The 19,230-nt window shown below is 47.3% G+C and overlaps 1 protein-coding gene across 2 annotated transcripts in view; it reads left to right on the forward strand.

The window, feature by feature from the left end:
• Window positions 1-19,230, forward strand: part of Mreg (melanoregulin) — a 61,871-nt gene that overhangs the window by 21,776 nt on the left and 20,865 nt on the right. The window lies entirely within an intron of this gene.

Genomic DNA, 19,230 nt, shown 5'->3' on the forward strand with positions numbered 1-19,230 from the left:
GACTCGGCCTACAGATAAGTTGTGTGAAATGAAAGGCACATATCTTAGCAGTGTGCATTAGTATTTGTTAATTATGGTTGGTGTTGATAGACTTGCCTGATACCGTGATGGGACTCTATTTTTCATGTTTACCGTAACAGTATAAATTACATGTCAGACAATGCTGTGGAAGAACAGTGAGAAGGATGACTTGAAATCTTAAATCATTCATCTCTTCTTATCTTTCCAGTTGTTTAACAAGCCACAGTTAGATAGTTCAGATTGAAATGTGAAGGGTGGTTTGTGTTACTACTAGTTCTGAGTTAGTGGGACCTGAATCAATGGTTGTGTGTGTGTGTGTGTGTGTGTGTGTGTGTGTGTTGGTATGCACAGTGCATGCTTGTTTGCACCTTTAAAGGTTTTAAACTGTTCGTGTGGATCAGACAGCCGTGTGATTTAGAATGTTTTTTACAATAAGTCTTTGTTTTAAAAAATAATTTATTTTTATTTTATGCTCATAAATTTTACACATTTGCCTGCTTGTATGCCTGGGTGGGGGTGTCAGAAGCTCTGGAACTGGAGTTACAGACAGGTGTGAACTGCCATGTAGGTGCTGGGAATTGAACCCGGGTCCTCTGGAAGAGCAGCCAGTGCTCTCAGCTGCTGAGCGGTCTCTCCAGCTCCCCCCCCCCCCCAGTAAGTCTTGAAACATTCCTAAGGACTAAAGAGTGGCATGGGGAACACTAGAATATAAAAAGGAGGATCTGTGAGTAAGGATAGCAAAGAGGATCGTAGTTCCTCCGTTCTTTCAAAAGCAGTATTAGAGTATTGTGAAAACTAATTTCCTAATAATGGGACTGAGGCTGACTCCCGTGCTTGCCGGCTAGCTCGGAGTAGACACCCATAGCAGAAACACACAGCGTGTTTATTAGTGCTTTGCCGTTGTTCAGAGTAAGGAGGGTAAGAAGCTCTGAAAGAAGGCACGTGGGTGTGCTGTGGCGCGTTAGTGATAACTGTTTGTTCCTTTTGATTTGTTTTTTGAGACAGGGTCTCCCAGTGTAGCCCAGGCTGACTTGGGATTCGCTATGTAGACCAGGCTGGCCTGGGACTCACAGAGATCCGCCTGCCTTTGCACCACCCTGCCCAGCTCTTAGGGGTGACTTTAGAAGTGCACGTGTTTGGGTGCGATTCGGTTGCCTTTGGTTAGAGTTGGGATGGCGAAAGGTGGTTCTCCCTGGTTCTGACCGGCTAGAGCTTCCTGCAGCGGCCCTTGGGGGTCGTTTGCAGCTGAGCCGGGCAGCTCTTGTGTCTGTCTTCTGTGTGTGTCTCCGCATCTTTTGAAATGACCCCTGAAGAGGCAACAGGGGCCGAGGAACACTCCCCAAGGGCGGCTTCCGCAGCGAGCCAGGTATGGATGGCCGCTGGCCGCTGCCTGGAGGTTTCCGTTGTTTCTTATTCTTGCTCAAGAGATGATATCAAGCTTGACTCTCAGAGAGCATTACTAAGAAAGATAACCGGATAAATGACATGAAGATTTGATGGCTATTACTCATGAAATGATTTGAAATACCTGTTCACAGGGCTTCCCTTTATTAGAAAAAAAGTGTAAAAGTAATATGATTAATTAAAAACTGGTTGTATGTTCTTTCAAAAATTGAAATGAAAGCATATAAGTGATTCATTTCTCATAGACTGGACTATATAGAACTATATAGATCACATAGTCTTCTGCACCTTTTTTTTTTTTCTCCTGCTTAATGTGTTCTGGATACATTTCCATTTTTGTATGCTTACATTTTCTTTTCTTTTATTTTTTTTTTTTGGTTTTTCGAGACAGGGTTTCTCTGTGTTGCTCTGCGCCTTTCCTGGAATTCGCTTTGGAGACCAGGCTGGCCTCGAACTCATAGAGATCCGCCTGCCTCTGCCTCCTAAGTGCTGGGATTAAAGGCGTGTGCTACCACCGCCCGACTACATTTTCTTTATTACTTTTGGAGACTTTCTGATATTCTCTTGCATGGATTTTTTTTTTTTTTTGAGACAGGGTTTTTCTGTAGTTTTGGTGCCTGTCCTGGATCTCGCTCTGTAGACTAAGCTGGCCTCAGAACTCAGAGATCTGCCTGGCTCTGCCTCCCGAGTGCTGTGATTAAAGGCGAGCGCCGCCGCCGCCGCCGCCGCCGCCGCCGCCACCACCACCACCGCCACCGCCACCACCACCACCACCACCCGGCTGTTGCTTGGATTTTTGTACTGTTTGTTCATCCAGTACATATTGCTGTTGAGGTCAATTCCTTTTTTGCTATTAGAAGCCATGCTGCAGTTGGACATCTAGATAGATGTGTAGGACCTTCCATGTCTTTTTCAGGAGTTGCATTTTGTGTCACATTTAAAATGGAAACTAGGAGGGCTGGAGAGATGGCTCAGTGTTTAACAGCCCTGGCTGCTCTTACAGAGGACTCAGGTTCAATTCCCAGCATCCACATGGCAGCTCACAACTATTTGTAACTATAGTTCCAGGGAACCCGATGCCGTCTTCTGTCCTCCATGGGCACCAGGCACCAGCATGGTGCGTGTACATACATGCAGGCAAAACAATCAATACATGTAAAATAAAATAAAGCAAAATAAAGAATTTAAGTGGAAATTAGGAAGAACACTTGAGGGTACAGAGTGGAGGTTGAAATAAATCTGAGATCGCACCAGGGACTAGGTTGGAAGGAACATCAGTGACTGATGTGTGGTCCCCCTCCCCCAACCCAGCACCCTGAATAGTATTAGTAATGCTGCCTTAATGGGCACAGTTGCTGAGCTCTGGACCACTGTTTGCCACGCAGAGGATGAGGGCCCTAAAATGTTGGGACTTCTGCTTTTTAGAGCAAAACTAAAAAAATCTGCACTTTCATTATAAAATAGCCAGATTTTAAAAGAGCTCATACTAGAAAACTTGCCAGCTAAACAAAATGTTAATAGATTACTGATACGTAAGGACGTGTAGAGTGGAGTCCACTAATACTGTATTGTCACTTTGTCCAGACTGATTTCACCAGGACTTCCCATTGTTTTTTAAGAAGAGATAGAAAGCCCGGTGGTGGTGCATGCCTTTCATCCCAGCACTTGGGAGGTAGAGCCAGGCGGATCTCTGTGAGTTCGAGGCCAGCCTGGGCTACGTACGGAGTGAGTTCCAGGAAAGGTGCAAAGCTACACAGAGAAACCCTGTCTCGAAAAACAAAACATAAAAACAAACAAAAAAACAAAACAACTGCTTTTCCTCTGTGTAGTACTTGGTTCTAAGGAGCTTAATTTATTTATTATTGAAGCACCCGATCTATTCATTTCTAAAAACAATAGTAAGTTTTTTGTCCAAGATAATAATAGTGACTACGGTGTCTAGCACTAGTTGTCTCAGCTTTTGTATATTAGGACGCCCATGTCCTGATGAAGTAAGTACCGTTATTGCTCCCATTTTGAGCAGCTTACCCAGGGCCACATACCTGTTAATTTTAAAGTCAGGATTTGAGTCTGGGCTTTATGAGTCCCAAGACACAATAAATAAGGTGGGAGGAACACACCTCCCCAGTGATTAATTTCAGACTTAGATTAGATTTCAGAGAGCATGAACGAAGTCTGCCCACAGCCTGCATATGATTTGTTGAAACCAGTGAGTTTGAAAGATGTTTTCCAGAGTGTTGGTAGAGTACCATGCTTAGGGAGGGGCTGGTGACCACATTTCAGGAAGGTGTTTCTCAGCTTAGGATTTTCCATGGTGACCGACGCTGCTCACCATTTGCCAAGTTCCACTAACAGCTCTCTGAGGACTCAGTACTTAATTCTGCAGTGCTGGGACTAAGTCCAGGATCCTGAACTCGTGAGGCCCGTGTTCTGCCACTGAGCTGTGTCCCCAGTTCAGATTTGATACATTGGATTAAGAAAATACATGTTAAATGTCAGATCATTCTCATAAACACTTAAGTATTTTTTAAGGCACAATGGATGATATAGTCTGTGCTTACTTTTAAGTAATTCATGATAAAATGTATGCAGTTGTCATGACAGGAACCTGCCAACTTGTCACTCAGGCAATATTTACATATTAACAGGTGCCACACGGTCACCAGATGCTCGTGTGGATGGAGTAATTCTGTAGAAACTGCATCGGGCCAAACCTCAGGGGAACAGCTAACTATCATTAGTATTTTTTTTTTCTTGATTACAAAGGCAAAATCATAGTATCAGGACTAGGTCCTGGCACTGTGTTGCCAGGCATAGCACACCGCTCCTGTCATGTTTAAAATAGTATCTGGCTTTCCTTGGAGCTATTTCTAGTGCTGGATATCCTGTCCTTAATCCGAAGAGAAACAGCAGAGTGGACTCGGGTGGGATATTTGCAGGGAGAAAAGAGAGAGGAGAGGCTGAACCGATGTCACACCGGCTGCATGGAGGATTGTTGAAGCACCTGGAGACTTGGATGCTCGAGCTGGGCTCTGTGTTACCGCCCCAGCCGGTCTCGGGGAGTTGGGCAAGCCTCCCCCTTTCAGGGCCACCTGATTGCCCCCAAATGGGTGCGCCTTGGCTGGTGTTGGACATAGGACTGCAAGTTCACACCAACCAAGAAGGAGTAAAATAACAGTGGGGAGTTGAAGCGGTTCTCCAGATAACTCTGGCTTCTTCCAAATGCCTTTTGTTTGGAGATCCAAAGAATTGAGTCATGGAATGTGTCTTTTTTGTTTGCTTGTTTGTTTGAAGTGCTGGGGATATAGGTAGGACCTTGTCGACCTTTCAGCCGACCTGAGCAGATCTTGTCTGCTGGACCTGGGATCTGAGGGCTTTGAAAGAATGGGGCGGAGTACAGTCTAATGCTGTAGACAACCTGACTGCAGTTTCTGTGGACTTTTATACACGAATGAAACAAAGAAAGCAATGATCCAAGGCAGGTTGTTTAAGAGTTCAGAAAAACATGTAAATAAACGCCGGTCAGCACATATTAAATATTGACAGAGTAGCCCTTTTCCAGAACTTTCTCAGGACAAATCAATGTAAACACAGTTGCCTGGCACATACTATAGACTCTGTCTGGGGAAGCAGGAAAGCAAGGCAGAAGGCCGTATCCAGATTCAGGGCACACTGAACAGATTGGATTCTGTAGCTGTGTTTTGACATCTAACAAGAATCAACATGTCTTATAAGTCGAGTGTAAATGTTTAACACAGGAGACAGGAAAACGCATCTAAGAACAGTCCAGGGAACAGAAATGCACCTGAGGTAAAAGGCCCTCTGCCTATTCCCCTGGAGCCTCTCTCCTGGTTCCTCAAGGCATTGTTCACCATGCCTCAGTCTTCTGTCCGTGTCCCGACAGGCCTTGTGCAAGTAAGTGCTCAAAGACTGAGCCGAGTCCTCAGTCCCCAATATTTTGCTAGTAAGCATTTGGACTTAGGTTGACTTAGGGGGGGATTCAAGAAGCACAGGATCTGAGGAGCCAGGGATCGTGCCCTGTTTTCTGCTGTTAGTGTTCATGAAGTGCTGTGCTGTGTGGTAAGCCGTGTGTGGTAAGCCGGCATGCTGTCCTGACAAGTACTGAGTTCTTGGAAGCCTAGGGAGGAGGAGTTTGAACAGGTTTGCCTGGGAAACTTTGAGTCATCTCAGATGCTGGAGGAAATGGGTGGGGTAACTGGGGTCCCAGCTCAGGTCTGTGTGACCCACAAACCTGTCTGACTAGAATCACTTTTCTGGGCTGGGTGCGGTGGCACACGCCTTTAATCCCAGCACTTGGGAGGCAGAGGCAGGTGGATCTCTGAGTGTGAGGCCAGGGTGGTCTGCAGAGTGAGTCACAGGACAGCCAGGGCTACACAGAGAAACCCTATCTTGAAACAAACAAACAAAACAACCACAAAAATAAAAACCAAAAAACCAAAACAACAACAACAACAAAACCGCTGTTTTGGTCTCTCCAGTAAGTTTGGGAAAATCTTCTCGGCCACTTTTCGCTTAAAGCCTGAGTAAATGTTGACTTACTGCCTTCAGAAGACAGTGGAGTCTCTCTGTGTGTGCTTGTTTCCAGGGACACACCCTATACAGGAGAATCACAGTGACAACTTTGGTGATTGCGGGCTAGGCTGGTGGCATGCCCTTGGGGTTGTGGCATATTTATTCTGGATAGTGCAGTCCACCGAACTGGACCAGATCACATTCTGCTTATCTGCCTTCCTAGCCCTTTAAAAGGGGTAGCTGTTTCCAGGGGTCAACATCAACATACCCTACATTTTTTCACTTTACACGTCTGTGTAAGCCGTGCCAGCCCCCAGACCTGAGGCCATAAATGCTGGCAAGTGAGATGTGAGCCCGGGGCAGGAACTTCGTTAGATGCATTGTAGCGTGCTTACTGTTGAAGATCATGGGCTTTGGAATCACACAGCTGTGAGGGTAAGCGATGTATTGTCGCCGTGTTCTAATTAGATGACACCCGCTTCAACCTTAGGGTGACTACACTATTTGTTTTCAAGTTTGGGTCATAGTCACCAAGTATTAAACTAGAAGGAAAGAGGCTGTTGGATAATACCTAGTAGATGTGGCCAAAAATATAAATCGAGACTTTCCTGGACAAGCTGAGACATAGACCACTTTTCTTTTTCTTTCTTTGCTTTATTATTTTTTTTTAAATTGTGGTAAAATATACATAGCATAAAACTTACCATTTAATTATTGTTTTCTTTTTAAATATGTATGTATGTATGTTTGAGTGTATGTAATATGTTTGAGTGTGCCTGTGGAGGCCAAATGACAACCCAGGTGCTAGTCTTCACGTACTGTCCAGCTTGGCTTTTGATACATGGTCCCCCGCTGGCCTAGAACTAAGTAGACGAGGATCTGCCTGTCCCCACACACCCAGCACTGGGATTACAAGCATCTGCTGCCATTCCTAGCTTAAAATTCTTTTCTTTCATTTGTTTATCTTTTTTGGGGGGTGGGGGGTGGGGGATGCTGCATGTGCATACTGCATGTGGGGAGGACAGCTTGTAAGAGTTGGTTCTCCTCTTCCTCCGCCTCCTGAGTGCTGATATTACAGGCATGTACAAAATACCCTGATATTTTGTTTTGTTTAAAACAGAACACGGGGGGGGGGGGGGTGGTGGTGGTGGTGGTGGTGGTGGTGGTGGGGGTGGGGGTGGTGGTGGTGGTACAGAGATGGCTCAGAGGTTAAGAGCACTGGCAGCTCTTTCCAGAGGTCCTGAGTTCAATTCCCAGCAACCACATGGTGGTTCACAACCACCTGTAATGAAATTTTGTGCCCTCCTCTGGTGTGTGGCAGAACATTGTATATATAATAAATAAATAAAACATGCCCGGCGGTGGTGGCGGCGCATACCTTTCATCCCAGTACTCGGGAGGCAGAGCCAGGCCTCTGTAAATTCGAGGCCAGCCTGGTCTACAGAGTGAGATCCAGGACAGGCACCAAAACTGCACAGAGAAACCCTGTCTTGAAAAACCAAAATAAATAACACACACACACACACACACACACACACACACACCAAAAAAAAAAAAAACCCAAAACCCCAGAACACTAGCTGGCAGTAGCAGGTGGATCTCTGTGAGTTTGAGGCCAGCCTGGTCTACAGAGAGAGATCCAGGACAGGCACCAAAACTACACAGAAAAACCCTTGTCTTGAAAAAATCAAAACAAAACAAAGCAAAAAACCAAAAACAAACAAACAAACCCACAAAAACTCCCAGAACACTTGTGGAAGTCACAGGACAACTTGTTGGGGCGGGTTTGGGGATTGAACTCAGGTCGTTAGGTTTGGCAGGAAGCAGACGTCGACTGAGACATCTCAGCAGCCTGGGCCTGCTTTTGTTTGCATTGGTTCTGGAGACTGAACTCAGGTCCTTAGGCTTGCCAGGCAGGCAGACATTTTACCACTGTGGTGGTTTGAATGAAAATGGTCCCCGTAGGCTCACAGGGGGTGGCACTGTTAGGAGGTGTGGCCTTGTTGGAGGAAGAGTGTGTCACTAGGGCCTGGACTCTGAGGTCTCAGATGCTCAAGCCAAGCCAACTGAGGCAATCTCTTCCCACATTGCCTGCGGATCCGGATGTAGGACTCTCAGCTACCTCTCCAGCACCGTGTCTGCCTGCACGCTGCCATGCTTCCCACCATGATGACAATGGACTAAACCTCTGAACTGTAAGCCAGCCCCAATTAAATGTTTTCCTTTATAAGAGTTGCCATGGTCATGGTGTCTCTTCACAGCAATAGAAACCCTAACTAAGATATCAACTTATCTGGCTCCCAGCTCATCTTTAAACTTCCTTCAATGTTCTGTTGAGCAGCATTAAGGACATTCATAGTCTTTGGCAGACATTCCACCATCTTCAAAAGTTCTTCAACTCTGTCCCCATTCAACAGTGACTAGTAATTCCCTTCTTCCCTCAGCCCCTTTCTAGAAATGCTCCCTATAAATTTGTCTACCTTTAGCACCATAGGCAAGGGGAATCCAAATGATACCTGTTCACATGCACAGTATGGCACATGCAACCTCCCCCCTCCCCCTGAAAAGATGAAAGAAATGAAAAAAATCAGACAATATATTCTGATTGAAAGAAAACTTTTAATGCTATCTTTTTATTTCATGTGCATTGGTGTTTTGCATATGTGTCTGTGTGAAGGAGTCGGATCCCCTGGAACTGGAGTTACAGATAGATGGGAGCTGCTATGTGGGTGCTGGGAATTGAACCCAGGTCCCCTGGAAGAGCAGCCAGTGCTCTTAGGGGCTGAGTCATCTCTCCAGTCACAAAAGGAAAAAAAAATTTAAAAATCAAAAGGTGGTGGCAGATGCTTGTAATCCCGAGTGGGGACAGCAGGCTCTAGGCTGGGAGTCCAGCTAGTCTAGTCTAGTATTTCCAGGCCAGCGAGAGACTATGTATCAAAAACCAAGGTGGACAGTGTAAGCATTACAGCTCAGACGGAAAGGTATCCTGGCAGCCAGGAGCCAAGGAATCCCGCAAAGTCACCACACAACAAACCCCACACAAGAGATTTATTGGGAGGGAAAAAACCAGAAGGGTGGTTGCTTCTGCTCTGGAAAGAAACAGCAGCAAACTGAGTGGGATACAGGGCTTATCTATAGTTTCTTAGGAGGGTGGTGGAACTTTTCAGGGTGGATATTGGTGGGATTTCATGTCCATAGATTGGACTCCATAGGGTGGGGACTGGGTCCAGCAGTTAAGGGCAGTTAGAGTATTCTGTGGGTGGAGCCTGGCAGCTAGATGTCCTGGGGGAGGGGTCGGCCACTTGAAGGGCTTACTGAAGAATAATGCACCTGGGGTTGTAATATTTCACTTAATCTAGTGTCTTCAATCAACATCATCATTCTGTAGCACGGGTAAGGTTTTCCTTCTTCCTGAAGTCTGAGTAAGACTACGTTCTCTGCCCGAGAGAGGAACTGCTATACCATTTTCCACAACAGCTATACCCTTTAATATCCCCACCTGGGACGTACAACTCTTCCAGCTTCTTTAAATCCCTGCCAACACTGGAGACCTCCTTAATTGCAATGCATTGCACATCTCCCAGGTTGATCCGTTTTCACGCACATGTAGTGTAGATGCAGTTGACGCTGTGAACTGACCAAACTCACTCAGTACTGGCTTTTGGGATGGAACCCGAGAGGTGGAATTTGTCAGGGCTTTCCTTCATCCACCTTCCCCGGGAACGAAACGGAAAGGGCAGAAAACCTCGAGCTTTTTGTACCTGAATTCTGTGTCTTGGGCCATGCATGAGGAGGATATAATGGCTTGATCGATTTCCCTTACTGTTCTTTTGTTCTTTATTTTTTGTTTTGATTTCTTTATTTCTTTTATTACCTTTATTATTTGGATGGTGTGTGTGTGTGTGTGTGTGTGTGTGTGTGTGTGTGTGTGTGTGTGTATAACAGCTTTCAGGAATTGGTTCTCGCCTTCCAGTATGTGAATCCCAGGGATTGAATTTAGGTCATCAGGTTTGTGAGCAAGCCTTTTTTACCTGCTGGGCCATTTCAATACCCTTTGTCGCTTTTTTCTTTTGGAAACTGTGTCTTTTTATGTAGTCCAGGCTGGCCTAAAAAATCTCTTTAGAGCTCAAGCCAGCCCTGGACCTTTCTGCCTCAGCCTCCGGAGTGCTGGGATTAAAAGGCACGTGCCACCATGCCTGTTCTACTGTTCTGGAGGCCCTGTCCTCCTTGGCTCTGTCTCCTGAACCTGCAGGAAGGTTTGTGGAAGTGGTTCATGTACTCACAAGTACCGACAGCTCTGTGAAATAGGCCGGACTAGCTGGGCAGAGGCTGGCCAACTTCCTCCATACCCAGCGCTTCACATCCCTGCAGCAGGTTGCCATGGCTCTGTGGTGTAGTATTTGTGATAAGGAAGGCCACTTCTTTATTGGCAGGTACCAAGCAATTTGCTAGTAAGATTTCTCTTTCTTCCCACACTCCAATTTCCATAAACCAGGTGGGGTTGAGAAGAAACTAAAACTATTAACCTGTCTTTAAAGTCTTATTTTAAAAACAAACAGTCCAGCTTGGTGGTGCATGCCTTTAATCCTAGCAGTTGAGAGGCAGAGGCAGGCAGATCTCTGTGAGTTCCAGGACAGCTAGGACTGTTACGCAGAGAAACCCTGTCTTGAAAGCCAAACAGCAAAACCCAAAACAAAACAAAAAACTCAACCAACCAACCAACCAACCAACCAACCAACCAACCAACCAACCACCAGTTGACCGCTTACACATTTGAAACACTGAGGAGTACTCTCAAGCTAAGTCTACAGTGACCTTAGCATCAGCTTTGGTTGTCCTGGGAACTACTGAGGGAGGGCATCATCAGGATGCCTGCCTGCCTGCCTGCAGTAGGCATGGATGCCATGTGAGGCTTCTCACAGCTGTCTTAAGGAATAAATGAACTTTATTTCAAAAGAGCGAATGAGTAAGAGAAACAAAGAGCTTAATGAACATTTCTTAATCTTGTCCAGGGAGAGATGGGCTTTGATCAGTGTCGATTATAGACCGGGGAAGGGATGGAACGGGGCCGTCCACCCGGGGCAGAGGACTTCAGAAAACCCCAGTGTGTGACTTCTACTTGAAAAGTACCTAAGATATGATATGTAGGGGAGTTGTGACAATGTGACAGTTGTTTCCATGTCCCAAAGGAGATGTTGTGTCCGTTTATCATTTCATCTTGTTAAAAATGCTGGGGATGGTTTGATTTAAAATTAGTGCTCCCGAGTCTCTTCCTCAATTGTGTGTTTCTTCTTATTTGTATGTTTTTTGAGATAGGGTCTTACTATATATATAGCCTTGACTGGTCTGAAACTTGTTATGTAGACCAGGCCTGCCTTTGCCTCCCAAGTTCTGGGATTAAAGGCATGTACCACCAAGTTTGGCCATCTTTTATTTATTTATTTACTTTTGTTTGTTTGCTTGTTTATCGAGATGGTTTCTCTGTGTGGCTCTGGCTGTTCTGGAACTCGCTTTGTAGACCAGGGTGGCTTCGAACTCAGAGATCCACCTGCCTCTGCCTCCTGAGTGCTGGGATTAAGGGCGTGCGCCACCACTGCCGGCTACCTTATTTTATTTTTCACTTTCATTGTTTTGCTGTGCTTAACAGCAAAGTATTATGTTCTGTGTCAAAGTATCTGGGCTGCAATGTACAGGTGTTTGTCCAGATGTCCTGGGGACTGGTAAAATAGCTTTGTGTACAAGCTTGAGGACCTGAGTTCAGAGCCCCAGCTCCCATATTTAAAAGCTGGGTGTGGTGGCTTGTGCCTGTGAACTCAGCAGTGAGGAGACAGAGATAGAGCATCCCTAGAGCTCAGTGGCCAGCCTCTACCTGTACGTGTTCACTGATCTCGGGGTTCATGGACAGGCCATGCCCAGCTTGTATGGCGGTGTCGGGGATCTAGACTCAGTACCTCCTGCAGGTGCAGCAAACTCTTTACCCACTGAGCCATCTTCCTAGGCTGTAATCACATGGCTTTGCAAAGTCAAAATCTGTCCAATGAAAGTTCAGGTTAGTGTATCACATCACAGATAGCCGAACTAGTAGGTGGTATGCAGCTTGGATTTATGGGTACTTCTGGGAAAGGTAGTTTTGTTTGATTGCCGGATGGATAGGTATGAATATCTCATAGATGCCGCTACACAGTGGAGGAGACCTTTGTATTCCTTTGGCTTTATCGTTTTCTTACTCTTTGGACACATTGCAGGCATGTTACTTTGTATTCATAGACTTTAATATTTAAATACAACCCGAAGCCATTTTGCTTTGTTTCACTGTAGGTGCTCTGGAGAAGGGCAGGGGAAGAGGGAGGGTGTGTGTTTAGGAGTGGCCAGAGCAGGCTTTGTGGAATCCCTCCAAAGTGGACGAGTTTGAGAGCGCGTGAAGCCGTCAGCCACCTTTGTCTTTGCAGTGTGACATCAGTCTCCTGAAGCCGGTCATTTACTCTTTCCCACACCATCCAGACCATCATTGTTGCCTTTTTCCCACTCTGCCCTTGTGAACATTCCTGCCCCGACTCCTGCCCTTTGTTGGTCTTGCTCCTATCAGAATCAATAAAATTGGCTCTTGGAACCCTTGAGAGCCCTGGGTACTGACGCACTGGGACCTCCTGGTGTCAGGTTGACTCAGCCGCGCACGGGATCACGGGAGGGTTCTGAAGAGCACTCCACAAGAGCTGCGTGACTTGTTTGCCGGCTCCCATTCCACCTGTGTGGGGACTAGGGGTGTGGAGGGGGTGGAGACCTGCTCCTCAGCCTTCAGATCCCGGGGTGCTGGGGAAGGGAGCGTCCGGGTGCCGGGTCGTTTTGTTTTCAGCCGGGTTGTGAGCTGTGTGCCTCTCTGTGGTTGTGCCGTTTAAGAAGCAGGCTGTGTAGGTGCAGTCTGGAGAAATAATTGTCAAGTTTAATTAGAGATCAGGTGAGGGAGGAAAAGTCACACCCTACCTCTTTTTTTTTTCCCCCACTAGTTTAATGTCATCATTGTTATCAAAGCACTTGGGGCAATTTTCTGTAGACCTGAGTTAAGATGACTTAGTTCCTTCCTCCCTAAAGAGTGTGTTTTGTTGTCGTCGGCTGCCAGCGTGCCGGAAGTGTGCGTTGGGGCCACAGGATGGCCTGTGCAGGGTCTGAGAACCGGGAGATCTACCACCATTGATGGTTACCTAGACCCACGTACCTGGCCAGCCATCCCGGAGGGCTGAGGTGGAGACATCCTTTTTTTTTTTTGAGACAGGGTTTCTCTGTGTAGCTTTGCGACTTTTCCTGGAACTCACTTGGTAGCCCAGGCTGGCCTTGAACTCACAGAGATCCGCCTGGCTCTGCCTCCCGAGTGCTGGGATTAAAGGTGTGCACCACCAACGCCCGGCGAGACATCCTTTTTTATAGCCGCTGCATCTCATCTTCCTTGCTGTTCGGCTTCATTTTTTTCACCCTGTTTGTTTTTTTTTTTTTTTTTTCCTGGATAGCTTCAGTTGACCGTACCAGAGGAGAAAATGGAAATAGGTGTAAAAGATATGGCTACCAGCCTGTTGCATTGTGGTTTGTGGCTGAATCTAGCCATCCCTTGGGGGGCGTGGCCTTCTTCGCTATTTGGTCTCTTTCCCCAGTAATCGTGTAAACTTTGGGGGCCCTGAGGGAGCTCTAGGAATGTGGGGGTGGCAGCAGCTCCCAGGAAAGACGACTGGGGACTACGGACTGGGTAGGGGGTCCAGTGTTTCAATCCAGGCCGAGCGGTCTGCAAAACTAAATAGAAAAATAAACATCATGGCCCAGGGCTCTGCTTCCCCAGGCAGAAGTTTGGAAGGACTGGGTTGTAGGTAGGGATTGTAGCAGACTCTTTGAAGCAGGAGTGTCCTACCCTGCTTTATGTGTGGATGAAAAAGGAGTGTTCTTCGCATGCACAACCGTCCCGGTTAAAGAATTCTCTAGTCAGACATCCTGCAGGGTGTTGATCACGTTATCCTCTGTGCTCTCTTTGGTTAGCTCATTACAAAGCGTGGTTCTCCCAACAAATACTACAACCCTGATTTTTTATTTTTTATTTTATTCTTCTCAGCTTTCCATCCATTTGAATGTCCATTTTCTCTGTGTAGGCTCAGCTCAAACTGGGAGTTTAAATAAAGCAGATATTAGGAAGAATTCAACTGAGGGGTGTGTGTGTGTGTGTGTGTGTGTGTGTGTGTGTGTGTGTGTGTGTATGTGTGTGTATTGTGTGTGCGCACGCAAGTGAATTTAACCTGTTCAGCAATTTTTTTTAACCTAAGCATTCATTTAAACATTTTCCCCCATTTATTTATTTACTGGGTGGCGGAGGGGCCTCACGTGTGAGCGCCATGGCGCGCGTGTGGAGGTCAGAGGACAATCGCCAGATCGATTCTCTTTTCCTACCATATGGGTGCTGTGGATTAAACTCAGGTTGTGACCCTTGGCAGCAAGTAAGTCTGTTTACCCACTGGAGCATCTCACTAGCCCCAAAGCATTCATCTTTAAAAGTGTAGACATCTTCGTTGACTGATTTTGTTATTTGATAATCTCATACATGTAGACACATCTATAATATGTTCTGATTGCTTTTCCCCTCCACCCTCCCTTTTCCCAGTCCGTGACTTAATGGTTTTGTTTTGGGACCCACAGTTTAATCGGGGCCGTTTGTGTGACCATTGGGTTGGAGCTATCTATGGAGACCTGGTGGGATCATGGGTGCTTACATAATCGGAGGCAATGAATCTGCCTGACTCTAATGCTACCAGATAGTTGAGCAGTGAGTGCCAAGGCCCTCCAAGTCTCTTGTATCCGTATCTGACTGTTGAGGAGCCCATCCTCATGTATACCCTGTGCAGGTCTCCAAAGCTGCAGAATTTGTGGTTGCGATAGCTGGGCCTTGCCCTAGAGAAGTTATCTTACGGCCCCTCTTGTTGTTTTTCAGCCCTTACGTTCTTTCTGCCCCTCGTTTCTCCAGTGCTCCCCGAGCCTGAGAGAGGGTGGTATGCATGACTCAGGTAGGGCTGGCTGAATTGTTTTATCTAATTATTCTTTATCAATTAAAAACACCCGGGAGTCAGATATTGGGGTAAGAACCTGAAAGATCAGAAGTGGCAGTGAAGCGATCTGTCTGTCTGTCTGTCTGTCTCTCAATCCCAAAGGGCCTAGACTCCCTCCAAGCCCTGCCCTGCTACTTCTTGTGTCTCTCTATCTGTCCTGAGTCCTCCCAAACCTCTATGGCTAATTTTGATCACCTAGCTCTGCCCTTTGATTCAAAGCAAACTTTATTGGCAGTCTCGGGAGTGTCAGAATTCGACCAAAATACTCCACAACATAGGGCTGCCTCTTTGCAGTTTTGAGAGGGGAAACTGAACTCCTCCGTACTCATGTGCAACGTGAAGAGCCCGATCTGCTCAGTGCTTTCTTGCTAGGCTTCCAGACGCACCATGGGTACAGTTGCCATGGCGCTGGGACTTCCTTGGATTAAAGTTCACCACCTTCTGAACCCTGCCAGAAACTTGGGGTCCAGGATTCCCTGGGATGGAGACAAAGTCCCGAGGCTGGAGGCCACGGCACTGAGCACAGACACTTTGCCTCTGACAGGTCTCCGAGGTGACCAGGGAAGACGGTGGACAGCTCCGGGATGCCCAGAATGCCTTTCCCATCTGATAGGCAAGGCGGGGAATTTGAGAACCGGTGCCGTCCCTCCCTGGGCAGATCCCTGGTTGGTGCCGAAACACAGTCCTTTATCCCGCTCACGCCACCTGCTTCTCTGCCCTAGTTTCTAAAGGGTAATTCGTGTATCTTCTGTTTCTGCTGCTTCCCCGCTCCTTTTGACTCCCGTAGCTGCGAAGCTACATAAAACCACCAGGAAAGGAGAGGGCAGAGCCCCCCACCCCCCTTGCTCAGTTCATTCGTCCTTTCCTTTATTCCCCTTTGGTCCAAGACATTTTCACCTTTGTCTGTCCCCGTCTTTATGTGACCTTCTCATCTGTCACATGGTGAAAACCTGGCCACTCAGAGAGCATCGGGTTCCCTGATGTGGGTGCCGGGGGCTGGACTCAGGTCCCTGGAAAGAGCAGGAGGCACTCCTGCCCCGCTGTCTCGCCAGCCCCATATGCTACTCACTTCAACGGTCGGCATCTCTTACCTGTTCAAAGTGATGTTTTGGCTGTCTGGAAACTAGTAGGCGTGCCCACTGAAGCGTCTCAGAGTGACACTTTCCCCGTGGACCCCTCCTTCCAGGCGTGGGTGTCTGTTCACACGGTTGCTTTTGCAGCCAGTTGTAGTCGCTATGCTTGCGGCCCGATAATCCACATTCCCTGCCTCATTCTGTCGCCGAACAGAATATCTGAGGTTTGGTAATGAGCAGAAGAAAGACTTTTATTATTTTGGCTCATGGCTTGGGGACGGAGGGGAGCCTGAGAGCGTGGCGGTGATGGGAGCCTTGAGCCGCTCCGACTCACGGCGCATAGCCGAATGGCAAGTGGGCGGTTTTAGGAGAAACAGCACACGAGGGACTCGCTCACTGTGTACGAACCCTCTCCGAGGTAACGGACTGTAGTGGTTGTGGACGAAGTGTCCTCCACAGTCTCGGGGTTCTGAACACTCTTTGGTGGTGCCGTTTGGGGAGGTTTAGGTGGTCCAGCCTTGCTGGAGGGAGGGCATCACCGGGGGACGTTTTGAGGTATATGGCTATAGCTTCTCCTTACTTCCGTTTCACCCCCTTTCCGCTTTGAACTCGCCGCTGAGGGTCTGACCTCTCAGCTCCATGCTCCTCCCGCCGTACCTCCCCATCGTGATGGACTCTTGTCCCTCTGGAACCATAAGCCCTGCCTTGTGTGCGCTGCCTTGGTCATGGCATCCTCTCCCAGTAACGGAAAGATAACGAATACGCGGATGCAGCCCTTTGAGATCTCTGTTAATCCTTTCCCGAGAGTGGAGCTCATATGACATGACCACGTCTCGAAGGTCCCGGCACATCCAGAGCTATTACATTAGCGATTACATTTCAACGCAGCTTTCGTTGGAACAAACCCTTAGCACGGGCAACATGCTTCTTACAGAGTGCTTTCGCTGATATCCGGAGCTTTACAACCTGAGTATTTTTGACTGTATAATGAATGAGTAGAAGGCACAGAGGTTCTGTGGTTTTGCTAGTGAAGAATGGGAATCCGCTCAGATCCACAGCCCACACCCTGTGCAGCGCTGTTCTGCATTGAAGGCTGTGAGGCTTTAGTAAGAAACTTTTGCCCTGGAGGCCTGGTTTTAAAGGGGAAAGCTCACACTTCACAGATGGATTTTGCGACACTTTGATTTCAGTGGATATGTTAGCTCACTGTGGCTGCTGGACAAAGTTCCAAGAACTGGGTGGTTGTTTTTTTTTTTTTTTTTTTGAGACCAGATTTCTCTATGTAGCCCTGGCTGTCCTGGAATGAGCTCTGTAGACCAGGCTGGCCTTGAACTCACAGAGATCCACCTGCCTCTGCCTCCTGAGTGCACCACCCACTCCCCCCAGCCGAACTGGGTGGTTTTAATGACAGAAATGTCTTCTTCCAGTGTTCTGTAGGCCCCACGTCTGAGGTCAAAGGCTGTTTTCCTTCTGAGGGCTCCGAAAGAGCATCTGTCCCAGGATCCTCTCCTAGACAGACATGTTGCACGTCATCCCATCCCGTGTCTTCACATCACCTCTGTGTGCTGCTGATCTGTGTCTCTGCTTCCTTTTCTTACGTGGATATGGTTTCCTTGGAAGAGGACCCTCCCGTATGACCACGTTCCTGTTTAATTACTTCTGCAAAGAGGTTGTCTTCTAATAAGGCTACATTGTAGGATACTGGGAGTTGAGATGTCAACATATGAATGTTGAGGGGGCACAATTCAACCCATGATGGTAAGCATGCCAGTAAAACATGGCTCTTTCTCCTGGAAGATAGACACAGACACAGCAGTAAACACAGGGTCTGTTTTTGGGGATCTTATATCCTGCTGAGCGGAGACCCATAGCGAATGGGTAAGTACCGTGTCAGATTGTGACAGTCACTTTGAAGGCAAGACATGTAAGGGGTAGAGAGTGACTCCAGGCTGGGGAGTGGACCTGAATGAGGGGAGGGAGCTTCATGCAGGGCCTTCCTGGCTGAGGGAACAGCCTGTCCAGCAGCTCCAAGGCCCTGGGATGAGAGTGCTAGGGAGAGAAGAGAGGCCTGTGTGGCTACAGCAGAGGAGCAAGGAAAATCAAGAGAGCCAGGGGGAGGATTTTGAACTTTGTCCTCTGCAAGTCTTTATCCTTTTCTCACTCATTCTGGATGCACTGGGTCTGGGACCCTCACATTCCTTGGGAGTCATGAGAACGCTTAGGCTCGTCCGTCCCTGCATGTGACTCAAGTCTCTTAGCCACCCCATGGGCAGAAGCACTGTTCGCCCTTTGTTTCCCTGGGTCCTGGACTGTGTTTTCTAGGATGTTTCTGCAATCCGCAGCTTTGGAAAACGGAGGTAGGGCCTGCCTCTGACTCCCAAGGAATGTGGTCACCCGCCAGTGCTTTGGCATATGTGGTTTGTGGTTTTTTAGACTTTTTTTTTCTGGTATTATCTCTGCAACTTCACCCCACAATGAAACCTACCACGCAATTGATAAAATGACAACTTTGGTTGGAACAGGGTCACAGCTTAGATTTCCCCATGTTAGGCAGTTGCCTAGAGACCATTGTGGAAACTGTCCCACATGGTTCCAAAAACACTGCTGTTGAGCCACTGAACGTCCCTTTAGAATTCCGATCTTATAGCGGCAAAGGGTACTATCTTAAACTCCTAGGGAAGACAGATTGTGTTTTAGGGAAAAAAATAACTTACCAATTATTAATAAGCTAGTACACATTTAGCATGGTACATGACTTGTGTTTGTAGTGCAATTTGGGGGCATATTTTTTTTCATTAAAAATTATTATCTGTGCTGGGTGGTGGTGGCACATGCCTTTAATCCCAGCACTGGGAAGGCAGGTGGAGCTCTGTGAGTTCAAGGCCAGCCTGGTCTACAGAGCCAGGACAGGCTCCAAACCTACACAGAGAAACTCTGTCTAGGAAAACCAAACCATTTTTTTTTTGTTCTTTTTTTAATTAGGAAATGTTCCATTAATTTTACATACCAACCACAGATCCCCCTCTCCTCCCTCCTCCTGCCCCCCAGCCTTCCCCCCAAATCCCCCACCCATTACCCACGTCCTCCAAGGCAAGGCCTCCCATGGGGAGTCAGCAGAGACT

Source organism: Peromyscus maniculatus, chromosome 13, assembly GCF_049852395.1.
Source record: "Peromyscus maniculatus bairdii isolate BWxNUB_F1_BW_parent chromosome 13, HU_Pman_BW_mat_3.1, whole genome shotgun sequence".
In the NCBI taxonomy this organism is placed as follows: Eukaryota; Metazoa; Chordata; class Mammalia; order Rodentia; family Cricetidae; genus Peromyscus; species Peromyscus maniculatus.